This window comes from Lontra canadensis, unplaced genomic scaffold, assembly GCF_010015895.1.
Source record: "Lontra canadensis isolate GAN:19392208 unplaced genomic scaffold, GSC_riverotter_1.0 scaffold2, whole genome shotgun sequence".
In the NCBI taxonomy this organism is placed as follows: Eukaryota; Metazoa; Chordata; class Mammalia; order Carnivora; family Mustelidae; genus Lontra; species Lontra canadensis.
In genome coordinates, this window is record NW_022630996.1 from 14,953,801 (window position 1) to 14,968,061 (window position 14,261).

Below are 14,261 nucleotides of genomic sequence, written 5' to 3' on the forward strand. Positions count from 1 at the left end.
CTTCACGATCCCGAGATCATGACTTGAGCCAAAACCGAGAGCCCAAGGCTTAACCAACCACACCACCCAGGCACCCTTAATTTGCTTTCATTCTTAAAAGAGTTTAACTGGATATCCATTCCAGGTTTGTTATTGTTTTCCTGTCAACACATTGGAAACATTCTCCCGCAGTCTTCCGGTTTCCATTTGTCCTGTTCAAAGGTAATCAACTAGTCTATTCACTGTTCTTTAGCAGGTGATCTTTTCTTACCACCAGTTGCTTTGAAGATCTTCTTGTCTTGGATGTTTTCCTGGTTTAGCTTCCTCTACTGACTCTTTGGCTACCCCCAAACAGACGCAGAGATGCGAGGTGACCGCCTTCAAAAGCCTAACAGTTCCACAAAATTTCACAAGCTGATAAACATGTATACAAAAAAAAAAAAAAAAAAAAAGAACACAAACAACCATACATCCTAAGAGTCAAAATAATCCTGAGATCAGAGTGGAAAGACTTCCTACAGAATCCATTAAAACATATTATAAAGCTATAGTAACAAAGACACTATAGTATTGGCACAGATAGACAAATCGAGTGCAGAAATGAACCCAAGCATATTGGGCTCTTCGTTTTTTGCAGACTTTGGCCCAGCAGATCACTGTGAAGTAGACCGGCTATTCAGTATATGTTTCTGGAACGACTGTAGATGGAGATGAGAAAAAATGGAATGAAATTCCTTTTGCATCACATATAAAAATCAATTTCGGGTAGATTAAAATGCTCACATGTAAAAGGCAAAACTGTAACACACTTGGAAGATAACATAGAGAATATTTCCTGACGTTGGGATAGGGAATAATTTTTGTAAATAAGACATAAAATAAAAAAGAACATAAAAAGAACACGCCCTTCCCATAAAGGGCAAAATGGATACAACCAACAAAACTAAACTAAATTTTAAGAGCTTCTGTTCTTAAAATCCTTGACAGAGGGCGCCTGGGTGGCTCAGTGGGTTAAGCCTCTGCCTTTGGCTCAGGTCATGATCTCAGGGTCCTGGGATCGAGCCCCGCATTGGGCTCTCTGCTCAGTGGGGAGCCTGCTTTCCCCTCTCTCTCTGCCTGCCTTTCTGTGATCTCTCTCCCTCTGTCAAATAAATAAATACAATCTTAAAAAAAAAAAAAAATCCTTGACAGAGAATAGAAAACCAACTTCAGGGGCACCTGGGTGGCTCAGTCGGTAAGTGTCTGCCTTCAGCTCAGGTCATGATCCCAGAGTCCTGGGATCAAGCCCCACGTCAGGCTCCCTGCTCTGTGGGGAGCCTGCTTTTCCCTCTGCCTGCTGCTCCCCTTGCTTGTTCTCTCTCTCTGTGTGTGTCAAATAAATAAATCTTAAAAAAAAGAAAGCCGACTTCAAACTGAGAAGACATATTTATGATACACAAAACCAGTAAGCCCTTGCTATCCATGCTATAGAAAGAACATCTGTGCATTCATTTCTTTTCATGGGTCAAACATATGCAAGGCCATTTCACAGCAAAGCACTCACAAGTGATCTCTCTCAACCACTCTTGCTGGAAGTTTAAATTGGTAAGATTACCACCGGCTGTCGTTACCTAGTGAACTTGAAAAGGTACCGTACACCCTATGTCCTAACAATTCCACTCCCACCTACGGAGCCTGGAGAATCTCTTGCTCATGAGCACCAGCTACAAGGACAAGCCAGACGAACGAAGGTGTAGTCGTATTCATACCAAACACAAGAGAGTAGAGGGAAGGAATGAGCTGTAGTCACATCCATCCAGGGGACAAACCTCAGAACCGTAAAACTGAGTGAAAGGAGCAAAATCAGAATATACCATATGTTTCCATTTACATGTTTACATTCACAAACAGGTAACACTCAACAATAGATTGTTTGGGAATATATACACACAGGATAATTATGAGGAAAAGGACATTATTAGCACAGATTAGTGGTTTCATCTGGAAAAGAGAAGGGATCACAAGGAGGGGCACATGCAGGCTTTTAACAGTGCCCGGTCTTGTTCTTTTTCTTTTCTTTTTTTTTTTTAAGATTTTATTTATTTATTTGACAGATCACAAGTAGGCAGAGAGGCAGGCAGAGAGAGGGGAGGGAAGCAGGCTCCCCACTGAGCAGAGAGCCCAATGTGGGGCTCAATCCCAGGACCCTGAGATCATGATCTGAGCCGAAGGCAGAGGCTTACCCCACTGAGCCACCCAGGCGCCGCCTCCCTCCCCCATCTTGTTCTTAAGCTGAACAAGTAATATTATTTTATTTTTAACAGGCTATGGAAGACTCTCTTACGTATGCTTCATAATAAAACATATTTCAAAGGAATTACGGGGAACCTAAATTCTTATTTTTCGTAGTGAGAAATCAATAGAAAATGCCTAAAACAGAACAATCAAGAAGGAGCAACATAAGCACCTTCCTTCGGTCTATGGATGTGAACGTCAAGACTAAAAGAATTCAGTATGGTTGTCGCTGGAGAGCAAGACTTGGGGAGGAAGAATGAAGGTTTGGCTGCTTTTTATAACAAGTCTTCTGAAATGATTTGACTCTTTAAACACTGTACCGTATGATCGATTAAAATAAAAGTGAAGTTTAGGGATCCGGGGTGGCTCAGTCAGGTAAGCGTCCGACTTCTGATTTCGGCTTGAGTCATGTTCTCAGGGTCATGAGATTGAGCCCCGTGCTGGGAGTGGAACCTACTTGAGATTCTCTTTCTTCCTTTCTCTCGGCCCCTCCCCCCATCATGTTCTCTAAATAAATAAACAGCAGCATTTGATACTTAGAGTAGTCGAATGCATGGAGCAAAAAACAGAAGGGTGGCTTCCAGGGGCCAGTGGGGGCAACCGAGGAATTAACGTCTCACTGGGACAGTTTCATTGAGGAAGATGAAGAAATTCCAGAAGCAGATGGAACTGAGGGTCGCACAATGATGTGAATGTACTTAACGCTACTAAACTGTACACTTCAGTTTCACGTGATGCCTATGTTACCACACAAAAATACTGAAGCTCAAAAAAAGGTACTGTTTGAGCTGAGTTAGGTAACGACACGAAGGAGTTAACCCGCCAAAGCAAGGTGGGGAGACTGCAGGGAATCTGATTCTTGCCCTGAATCCCTCTTCATTAAAGGTATTAATTCCCACTTTGGTTGGGAACCTCCCTGAGGGTCTCCTGAGATGGCATGAGGTGCTCCAATATTTACAAATAAAATTCTCAAACTAAATTATGTTTGATTTCCAAAAGTCCCCTTTGGGTGTTTAATGGAAATAAATATATCAAATGTAATTTGAAAACACAGAGAAACAGGAGTGTCATCATTCACATTAAAAGGATTCTTTGATTAACAAGAGGATTTACCACAGTTTCTTAACATAGCCAGCTCCCCCGGTACTCTCAGAATGTGATTTAATTAACACAAAACAGGCTTATCCCACCTTCCAGAAATAAGCCAGACAGGTGCTTTCCGAGGAAATGGAGTAATGAGAATCCAAGAAAGCAATAACCCACCAAAAGGTGGTTAAGGCTTCTCTGGAGTTTCCAAATCCACTTCAACATTCCAAATCTGACACTGGGGCCACCCCCCAGGGGAGGCCATAGCCGGCCAACCACATTTTCAATTTAGCTGCTCACGCCTTGTGCCTCCCTGCCCTCTCACCCACTGTGTAGACTCTGCCTGTTTGCCAGTGTCTGTCTAACCACCAAACAATCCCCCTGTGGGCTGGAGCTGTGTCATCCTCACCCATGTGACCCAGGAGCCCCAGGTCACTGCCCACGACCTACCTACCTATTGCCTGAGTTGTTGATTCCCTCATTCCAATGACTGCCCAAAGCTTGGGGAGCGTGGGGAGCTTGGGAAACTTGGCCTTCACCTAGGCCTTCACCCCTCCTAGGCCTTCACCCCTCCCTGTACCACCAGCTCTGTATCCACCGCTCAGAGCTCCCAAAACTTTGCTCTGTTCTGCTCCCCATTTTTAGTTACTAGACCCCATTCCCACCACCCACAGCCAAAGACCTCACTTGGTGTCCTCCTCAAGGGCAGCTTTCCAATACCAGGGTCTTGCCTTCCCCTCCCCCCGGACTGGTGTCCATCACCAAACCTAGGCCAAGCTCTTGGTGACAGCTTCGTCAGCCACCCTCTGCTACATGGCTGCCTTCAACAGGGCACCCAGCTGGCCTCCTCCCAGATGCACTATACACACTCTCTTCCCCACTGGGCCAGCCACCCACCAAGGGAACCCCGAGCTCCCACCTGCTTCCACCTAGCCTCTACGAGGCCGAAGCTTTGACCGGTGACATGCTCTGGTCTCAGCCCACAGTTCTCACCACACTGTGGCTGAGAGGCTGGCCACTAGAACCCAGCTAATGACCACTGTAAGGTGCCCAAGACCACAGCCCAAGAGCCTGTCCCCAGCAACATGGAGGGTTGGCAACCACCACCCAAGAAGCCATTTCTCACTCTTTGGAGGAAGGGCATCTGCAGGCCAAGGGATGCATCTACAACCAGGACCAGCCCCTTGGGCTGGAGAGCCACCTGTTTGGCCCTTTGGGGAGCTTAGGAAGTCCCAACCATGTGGAAGAGAGAGAATGTGACCCACATGCTTTCCCTGTCAAGGGACGGCAAAATCTTTCTGGAAAGGGCCAAAAATAAATCATAATAGGTTTGGGGGACCACAAGGTATGATAGAGCAAGAGTTCTCATGGAATTGTCTTTTTTACATTTAAAAATATAGTTCATTGGGGCACCTGGGTGGCTCAGTCAGTTGTGTGTCCAACTCTTGATTTCAGCTGAGGTGGTGATCTCGGGGTCATGGGTTCAAGTCCCATGCAGGGCTCTGTGATCAGCGAGAAATCTGCCTAAGGATTCTCTCTCTCCCTCTCCCTCTGCCCCTCCCCACACTCTCATACTCTCTCTCTTTCTAAAATAAATCTTTAAAAAAAAAATACAGCTCAAGGTAAATCAGACACAGGTGTTAGAAGTATTCCAACTAAATCCGGTGTCTCCAAAGTGAGGCATTCATTCCCATTGGGGGTGAAGGAAGAAATGATTAAGACTTCCATGTACTTTCATCTCATCTTTTTTTATTTCAATTTTTGTTTGTTTTTTATAAAATATATAATGAGTACAAAGGTATTTGCCCAGAATTTATAAATAAGTAACGACGTATGTTGGATGTGACGCATTAACAATTTTTTCATTATGGGGGTGCAGGATGAAAAAACCTCTAAAAGATGTTTCCCTGGGGCACCTGGGTAGCTTAGTGGGTTAAAGCCTCTGCCTTCAGCTCAGGTCATGATCCCGGGGTACTGGGATCGAGCCCCGCATCAGGCTCTCTGCTCAGTGGGGAGCCTGCTTCCTTCTCTCTGCCTGTCTCTCTGCCTACTTGTGATCTCCGCCTGTCAAATAAATAAATAAAATCTTTAAAAAAAATGTTGGCCTAATGCTCAGGGACTGATTTATTTTGAAAAAAGCCTCACAATCTCATGCTTTTGTTTCGAAAAGCGCTTCTCCTCCCACACTGTGTCAGATGGCATAAGTTTTTAATTAAAATTTATTTAAATCAATGTTGACATATTGAAGAATTTCACTATCTTTGAAATCAATGTATTTGAGGGAGAAGCTATTTTTTAAGCACTGCAATCATCAAGGTTGTCTTTTGGGAACCTGATGCGTGGTGGGGATTTTAATCTTCACTATTCCTTTTAGTCGCCAAGAGTCAGAACGCCTACCTCTGGCAGGCTGTTGGGATCAAGAATTTTAAAACGAGTGCTTGGGTCCGTGCGAACTTCATGCTCTCTTTGACTGACATCCATTATGCGGTGCCATTCCCTGTGTATACCGAATCCAGTCTCTTCCACCACAGCAGACTTTTGTACAACAATAGGACTGTGGGCGGGCGTGGGAGGACTGCTTGCCAATGTAGCTTCTCACCTTATTTGGTTTCATCTAAACAGCAGTTTTTTTGCATTCTGCCCATATTTCATAAAAATTAGTACAAAATATAAGCTAAAATTATTCGTGTCTGTGATCAAACAATTGAAATAAGCCTGATGCGGCTGAGCTAAAGATGGAGGTAGACGTTCTGGAAGGAAATAGCCTCACTCGGACATTCCCTGGGTCCCCCCAGGGAACGAGGTATTGATCTGGGCAGGAGAGGAGCAAAACTATAAAAGATGTTGTCAAGAACTGTGACCGCTCAAAGATGCACCCCTACCTGGAAGCTAAATGTGAACTTGCCACAATTTCATGGATGCTGGCAGAAGAAACAAAAATCCCAGCCCAGAGACAAAGGACTTTGTGATTCACGGCCACATCCATATTTGTGCCAGTACCTTGGGCCCCGTTTTCCACAAAGGGAGCCTGATGACACCTGTACGGGCAGTAGGTGGGATTCCAGAAGAGAAACATTGAGTGAAGAGAACCTGAAACCTCTAATGATTTCTATTCTTCTCATCTGGTATGACCTGGACATGCAGAAACGTGAACGATCCATGGAGAATCGTCTCCCAACTCATGTGTCAAACACTGGGGACATGGCACTAGAAATTGGGTTTAAAACAGTAGTCCTCAGCCTTGGCTGTCCATGAGCAGTATCTGGGCAGATTGTTACTGAACCAAAGTCCAGACATTGTTTTAACTGATCTGAGATGGAATCCAAGAATCCGTAATCACAAAAGCTCCCAGGTGATTCTTCTCTATGGGCAGGGTAGAGTCCACCTGTCCAAAAGATGATGAGGGGAGGTATAATTAGCCACATTCATGTTTAGCTCAGCGCTTCCCAGACTTTGCTGGGTACATGAATGACCTGGGAATCACGTCCAATGTTGATTCTGATCCAGTAGGTCAGAGCAAGGCCAGGGATGCTGACAAGCTCCCCGCTAGAGCCTGAGGTCAGCATTCAACTCTGAGTAGAAAGGTTCTGTATCTCTGGGAGTATACTTCTCATCACAGCCTGTGTCTACTGTGAGATTTTCATACCTTAGGCTTTATGTACATACGTGTTCCAGAATTTATCACATATGAAAGGAGAAGGCAGCCTGCTTTTAGAAGTGGGTCTTGCAAGATGAGTGAAGCCTGTCCTTCCTCAGGACCATAGATACATCCTGAGTGTTGAGATCATGAGAAACTGTTCAACAGACTCCTAAAAAATGGAAATTTAGAACACAGGGTAGGTGGGACACCTGGGTGGCTCAGTTGGTTAAGTGGCTGCTTTTGGCTCACGTCATGATGCTAGGGTCCTGGGATCGAGTCCCACATGGGGCTCCTTGCTCAGTGGGAAGCCTGCTTCTCCCTCTGCCTCTGCCTGCTGCTACCCCTGTTTGTGCTCTTTCTCTCTCTGACAAATAAATCTTAAAAAAAAAAAGAAGAAGAAGAAGAAGAAGAAGAACACAGGCAGGCCATTAAATCCTAAGCAACAACTTCACTCTGGACCATATGTTGCTCATATATTGATGAAGGGAACAGTTAGGGAAGGGTTCACAAATCTGGATCCAAGTGTCAGAGAAATAAAAAGGAAAATCCCGACATTGCTGGAACAAAAGCCCCATCAGGTCCGAGCAACTCAGGAAAACATTGATCAACTTGTTATTATTTCTCTGTCTATTGGGAGTAAGGGAAATAGCTCTGGATTGCCTTTTCCTAGTCTCCCGGTTTCATTTCGTTCCTTTTTTTTTTTTTTTAAAGATTATTTAATGGAGAGAGAGCACAGGGGGAGGCGCAGAGAGAGAGATGGAGAGAATCTCAAGATGCTGAGAGTCACTCCCTGCTGAGCGTGGAGCCCCACATCAGGCTTTATTTCTCAAGACCCCAAGATCACGACCTGAGCAGAAACCAAGAGTCAGACGCTTAACTGAGTGTGCTTGTTACCCAGGAGCCCCTACTGGTTTCATTTCTAAAGGTCATGGCGCCATTGGCCTCTGGGTCCTTGGAGCCGGCATCTACACCCTTCCACCATCCTGTAGCCCTGGCAAAGAGGGGAACACTCTCTCCCAGGGCCAGTGCTACTCTCACCAGGCCTTCCCCAACCTAGCAATGTATCCACTATCCATCTTGATCCAGTATCTTTCTGGCTCCACAAGGCCCTCACTTATTTTCCAGAGCAAATGGAAGGCCCCTAAACCTGCCAGGCACCAGGGAGCCTGAGAACACAGAGAAACATGCCCCTTAAATATTGATCCAACCAATGGCCCTGGGGCAAGAGGGAGGGAAGGAAGATCTGATGCATTCTTCTTTCACTTGCCTCCTTAACAAGTTAATACCTGTCCACCAACAGCCGCCTCTGACAGAGCTCTAGAAATACCACTTCACAATGACACGATAGATCACTGTCCTTCCTCTTCCGCGGGGCCTGGCATCTCAAAGTTTTCTAACAGAGATTTGCTGAAATTGGAGCAGAAGGGCTTTGCTTTCTCTGACCTCCATGTTTCCCACATCCGTCAGAAAAGAACAATGCCATGGCAATGTCCTTGTAGCTGAGGAAGGGAGAGAGCCTCAGACACTTAGCTAAGTGGAAAGAAGACACCAGGCTGCTTCCAGATCAGGCATGAAACTGACACCACTCGAGGTACTCACGGACTGTCTCCTTATGACGCACCCATGGATGCTTAGGTCCTGGGGGTTCCAAAGAATAAATCTTGGCTCACGCCTCGAGAAAATGATGAGTCCCATATCTAGGTCAACAGTTTCCTAAGGTTAGCCCAAGTTGTTTAAATACTCAAGAAAAGTAAATATATCTATTTTGTCATCCAAAAATGTGGATAATTTGTCATCCAAATTTTTTTTTAAAGATTTTATTTATTTGACACAGAGAGAGAGATCACAAGTAGGCAGAGAGGCAGGCAGAGAGAGAGGGGGAAGCAGGCTCCCTGCAGAGTGGAGAGCCCAATGCGGGGCTCAATCCCAGGACCCTGGGATCATGACCTGAGCAGAAGGCAGAGGCTTTAACCCACTGAGCCACCCAGGCGCCCCTGTCATCCAAATTTTGAGAAGCTATTAGTTAAAGGTGGGGTTGGTGGGTCCTATGGTTTTTCTAATCCCTATGAAAGGGCATAAAGGTCTAAAGGATGAAAATGGGCTTTGGGGTCCATTCCGGATGTTTCATAATAAGTAAAACATTCATTCGTTAATTCCAAGTCCACCCCGGATGGCAAACTCGGGCTCAGGCCCAGGAAGGGCAGACCCACAGGAAACACACAAAACGCTCCTCCATTGTGGTCATCATGGGCCAGCAGTGGCCGCTAGAGAGGGAGACCTGGGCTCCTGTTTCCTCCTTACAGCACCTCTCATCCGCAAAACCGGAAACAAAGGTTCCGGGAACCAGGCAGATAATACAGGGTGGTGAGACCAGACAGGCTACAGGGCATGCTATTTGCCTCTTTAAAACTCGGAGTCCTCATCAGTGAAACAGGGACAGTAGTAGCAGCCAGCCCATGTATATCACCAGGTGCTTGTGATAATTTAATTATCCAATATCTATAAAGGTATTTTGAAACTATAAATCATTACAAAAATGCAAGCAATGAAACCAATATCAAGTCTTTCTTATCTCTGAAGGTTTAATTTATGCTCTGTCTTAGAACTTAGGGACATGCATTCCAAACTGTTTTCCAGAATTCCACCAATTGGTTCGAAAAAGTACTCTTTTCCTGCTGCCCTAACTTGTTGAGAGTATGGCTTATGCAATTGTTAACTCACTGCCCCTGCAGCAAATCAAATCAAGAAATATTTATCAGCTGTTGAGCTTGACCTTGTAGGAGATAACAAAAGGAAGGAAGGAAGGAAGGAAGGAAGGAAGGAAGGAGGGAAACCACACATACAAAACCATGAGATTCACTTTTTGCATTAAAGGAACAAGTTGCCCAGCTCCCCCGCAGTACCTATACATCATGGAGGAGGAAGAAACTGTGCTCTCTGGATGCCCCCAGGACACCTGGAGCTTTACTTCAAATACAAGAAACAGCTGGTGTTCATGATTTAAGGCGCAATACAAATAGTAGAATGAATTTATTTTGCAAGCTGTCTGATTTGGCAAAAGTCCAGAACTCATCAAACAGAAAGATAAGGATGACGATGATAATACAAATGATTCTTCATAGTTGATCCTAGTATAGTGACATAAAACAAGGGCAACCTCCATAGGACATCCCAGAGCTGGAACATACCCTCAATTTCATTTGCAAGAAGTTTACAGTGGGGTCTTCCCGGGCCCCGTAAAAATCTAAGGTGACCTCATAGACTTGGCATGGTTGTGCTTGAAAGCTGGACCTGTGAAGGCTTCAGGCAATAATTCTTTGTATTAACCCAGTAAAGGGGCATCAATATCTACTTAACATGGGAAAGCTCCCAGAGACAGAACCCCAATATTTCAAAACCCAAATAATACTAAAAATGACTTTGCATCCAACAAGGGCTTTTCTGTGAACTGTTGAGATTTTTGTCATTAAGTCGTATGAAAAATCTAAAGGACGTTAGGGGAAACGCCAATCATTTGATTCATGAAGGAATGTCCACCACTTGGTGAGAGAAATGATTCAGGCTAACACACAATGAGAACTGCTCCTGCCAGGTTAGGTGCTCCATACTTTAACACATCAGCTTCCTGAATACTCTCAAGACACTATTGTAAATACTCCCATTGTTCTCGTTTTAAATATGAGGAAACTGGAGCTCCCAGAGATTCCATCAAGGAATCAAGGACACATGGCCAAGCGAAGGAGTTGGGTTGTCCTCCCACTCCTCGCCATTTACAAACCAGAAGACAGAAGTGGATGTGGTCTGTGTGTCAGCTCCCAAGTGACTGCAGTTCCATTGGTGGCTCTGGATTCAAGCTGACAGCACAGAGATGACAGCTAGTCCCATTGATAGCCATGGACTGTATCCCTCATCCTGTCAGTCATGTCACCGAGGTCTGTTTTTGGACCCCAACAAGACTGGGTGTAAGATTTGGGGATGACTCAGCAAACCCCACCATACCCCCAGTGTTGTAAAAAAAAAAAAAAGAGAGAGAGAGAGAGAGAGAGAACTCAAAATACTTTCCCCATCAACAGATTGTCCCTTTTCCATCCTCATTGGTGTCCTTAATAGTGGAAAATTCTGTAAAGACTTATTTGATGAGGTACAAAAGCCTTCCAAGCTTAAATGTGTCTCAAAAATTTAAGTTGTGTCCATGAATGTTCATGGCTCAAGTTTTCTCTTTCTCGGTGGGGTCTTCACTTAGAGAACAGAAAATAGTAATTACTTGTCTTGGGCAAGAGACACACCACTCTTGAGAGATCTTCTGCCTATAAAATGTGCATTATAACATCTAGCTTACATTTTTTCATATGGCTTGGGGAGTCCAAAAAGAATGCAAAAAAGAGAGTTAAGAAAAATTTTATACCACAAGCCCAAACACCATCTTCTCGAATTTTCCCAATCGAGAGGCCCCTCCACCATACATCTCTGTCCTTCCAGCAGCCCGTTTTCTGTTATTTATGGCAGCTCTCATTAACCAAATTAAAATTTTTAATTTGTTTTCTTGAGTACTTTCTGTCTCTCCAACGACAATGAAATTCCATGCAAGAAGGAATTTTGCCTTCTTGTTTGCCAATGCCTTGCCAGCATCTAAAACTGTTGCTGGCACAACTAGACGTTCAGTAAATGCATACTGAATAGGAAAACATTTCTGTGTTCAAATCCATACCTTATAAACATCTTTAAAACTGGATTTCAGGTACAGACAACTAGATTAATCATAATCCTTGGCTAGTGTTGTGCTCATCGTTGACCCATGCATGGCCCTCTTTTATGATTTATTTAGCTACTGAATTAGTCCCCCCCCCCCAAATTAAGTCATAAATTCCTGGAAAAAACAGAACCTGAAGCTAACCATAGGGCCCTGGTCCCTATCTCATCCCCCGCCTCTCCCCATCCAAGGGAATCATCACTCAGAATGCCAGGCTCTTCATTTCCTGTTGTCTTAAGTCTGTTTTCCTAGAAGTAGAGCCTGAGAAAGGATTTTGTTTAGGTGATTTTTTTTTTTTTTTTTGAGGGAGTTCTCAGGAAAGGGGGAGTTTGAGAAGCAGGACAGGATGGGGGGGTGGGGAAGCTAAGGAAGGATGTGGAATCAGCTGGAAAAGGTATTCAGAGCTCTGGAGCCCACATTGCACCACAGTGTGACCCTACATTGAGGCAAAAGATTAGCTGTTTGTGCCCTCAAGTTAGTCAGGCATTGGCTGACATTTGGGGAGGTGATATAGGGAAAACAAGTGCATAGCTTCCTGTGTGAGTCAGCCCCTATTTGGCTAACTGCAATTCTCCAGAGAGGGAGGGAGCCTTGAGCTGCTGCCAGCTAACACTCCCAGCAGCTGGGAATCGGTACACTGAACAGGAAAAGGGGTCCGAGCATATATCCTTTCTTCCCTTTCCCTACAATTTTTTCAAATTTTGTATGGCTTCCTGAAAGGGAATTATTACTTGCATTTTGCTCAGTTATTTGGAACTTTCTAGAAAGGAGATCATACTAAATTTTGTTCTGACTCTTGTATAATATTTCAGTATGTGAAAATACCATGCTTTATTTACCCATTCTCCCACTGGTGGACTTTTGGATTATTTTTCGGTTTTTGCTATTATGAACAGCGTTGCTGTAAACATTCTCCTCTATGTCTCCTGTTGTTTATGTGCAAGAATTTCTTGGGTTTATGCCTGGAGTGGAACAGCTGGACCATAGGTGTGAACATTAGAAGGTAATGACAAATTATTTTCCAAAGTGGCTTTACAGAATCACATGCCCACCAGTAATAGACAAGAGATCCTATCACCCTCCTCCTCTCCGTTTTGATTTCTGTAAATTGAAAGAGTATAAAATGGCATCTCATTGCAGTCTTGACTCGTAGGTCCTCGATCAGTAACCCTCTCCTCATATGTTTATCAGACACACGTTTCCTCTTCTGTGAAATGTTTTCTTACAACTTTTGTCCATTTTCTCTTGGTTCTTTGTGCTTTTCTTACTGATCTGTGGGATTTCTTCATATGCCCTTTGTTGTGTGTATATGAATGTAGTGAACATCGTCTAGTTTATAACTTCTCACTTTCTTTATGTGTATATTACTGAATAGAAGCTCTTAATCTTATTATAGTCACAGGTATCCTCTTCATGGCTTTTTATGTATTGTTTAGGAACTCTTTCCCTCAAGGAATGTAAAGGACCATCTCAGTCTTGGGGGTGAGGAGGTTAGAGGCAAGTCCCAGCGGCAAACACTGTCATGCCTCCTGGGGTATTGTCTGGTCCAAGGCAACCCTGACTAGCCGGCGCAAGTGATCAGCTGGCTGGCTGGCAGGTGTGTTCTGGTTCTAGAATTGGATATGTCATGACATTAGAGCTGGATACCATTAAAAATTCTAATCATGGGCTGTAATTAACTTTCCTTGCTCTGACGCCCCGCTCACTAAACAACCTTCTGATTATAATTTGGTTCCCATGTATCTTGCCGACAGGGAGAGAATGTCCTGTGCGGACAAACGTGAGGATCCGATCCACTAACCAGTTACATGCCATGATGTAAATTAATAAATCCGTATTCTGATTTTATCACATGCCTCATCTGAGCTCTGTGGGCGTGAGTCAGCATCCCCGAGTCTAATCAACGTGGACACCAAGAATATCAAGCGCCTGAACTAAAAAACTAAGAACTAGACCCAGGACCAGAATGCAATCACCAAGGTAACACAGCCCTGGAGGCCCCTCGGCCCGAGGGAGAGAAGGCCTTCCTACAAGTCACGCGATACAGAAAGGGATTAAAAATTGACTTTTGACATTAGAAAGAGCTGCATATTCAAAACCATGGCTTGGTTCCATTCAGGTGAAGGCGAAGAACCGGAGAGGATCATGAGACTCATATTGAATATTTATTGGCTTATGAGCACATACCAGATGCTGCAAGAATCCTAGGCAGGAGGATAAGATTTACAGACATGTCTGAGAAAAGGAAAAAGAGGAAGAAGGGCAGATGGTAGGCGCTGAGAAGGAATGGAACAAGAGAAGGCTGACTGAGGAATCCTTGCTCCACCTTGACGCTCATGGTCAGGGATGCAAAGTAGAAGTCATCTTTAAAGACCAAAAGCAAAGCCAGGAGGAAGAAACACGAGGTACACCACAGCAGAGGCAGGAATGTGCCACAGGAATGTGCAGTGACATTATCCAGGCCAGAGGAGTAATTTAGGACCCGTAGGGTGAGGGCAAGATCTTTGAAGTGAGTTCAAAAGGCAAAGTAGA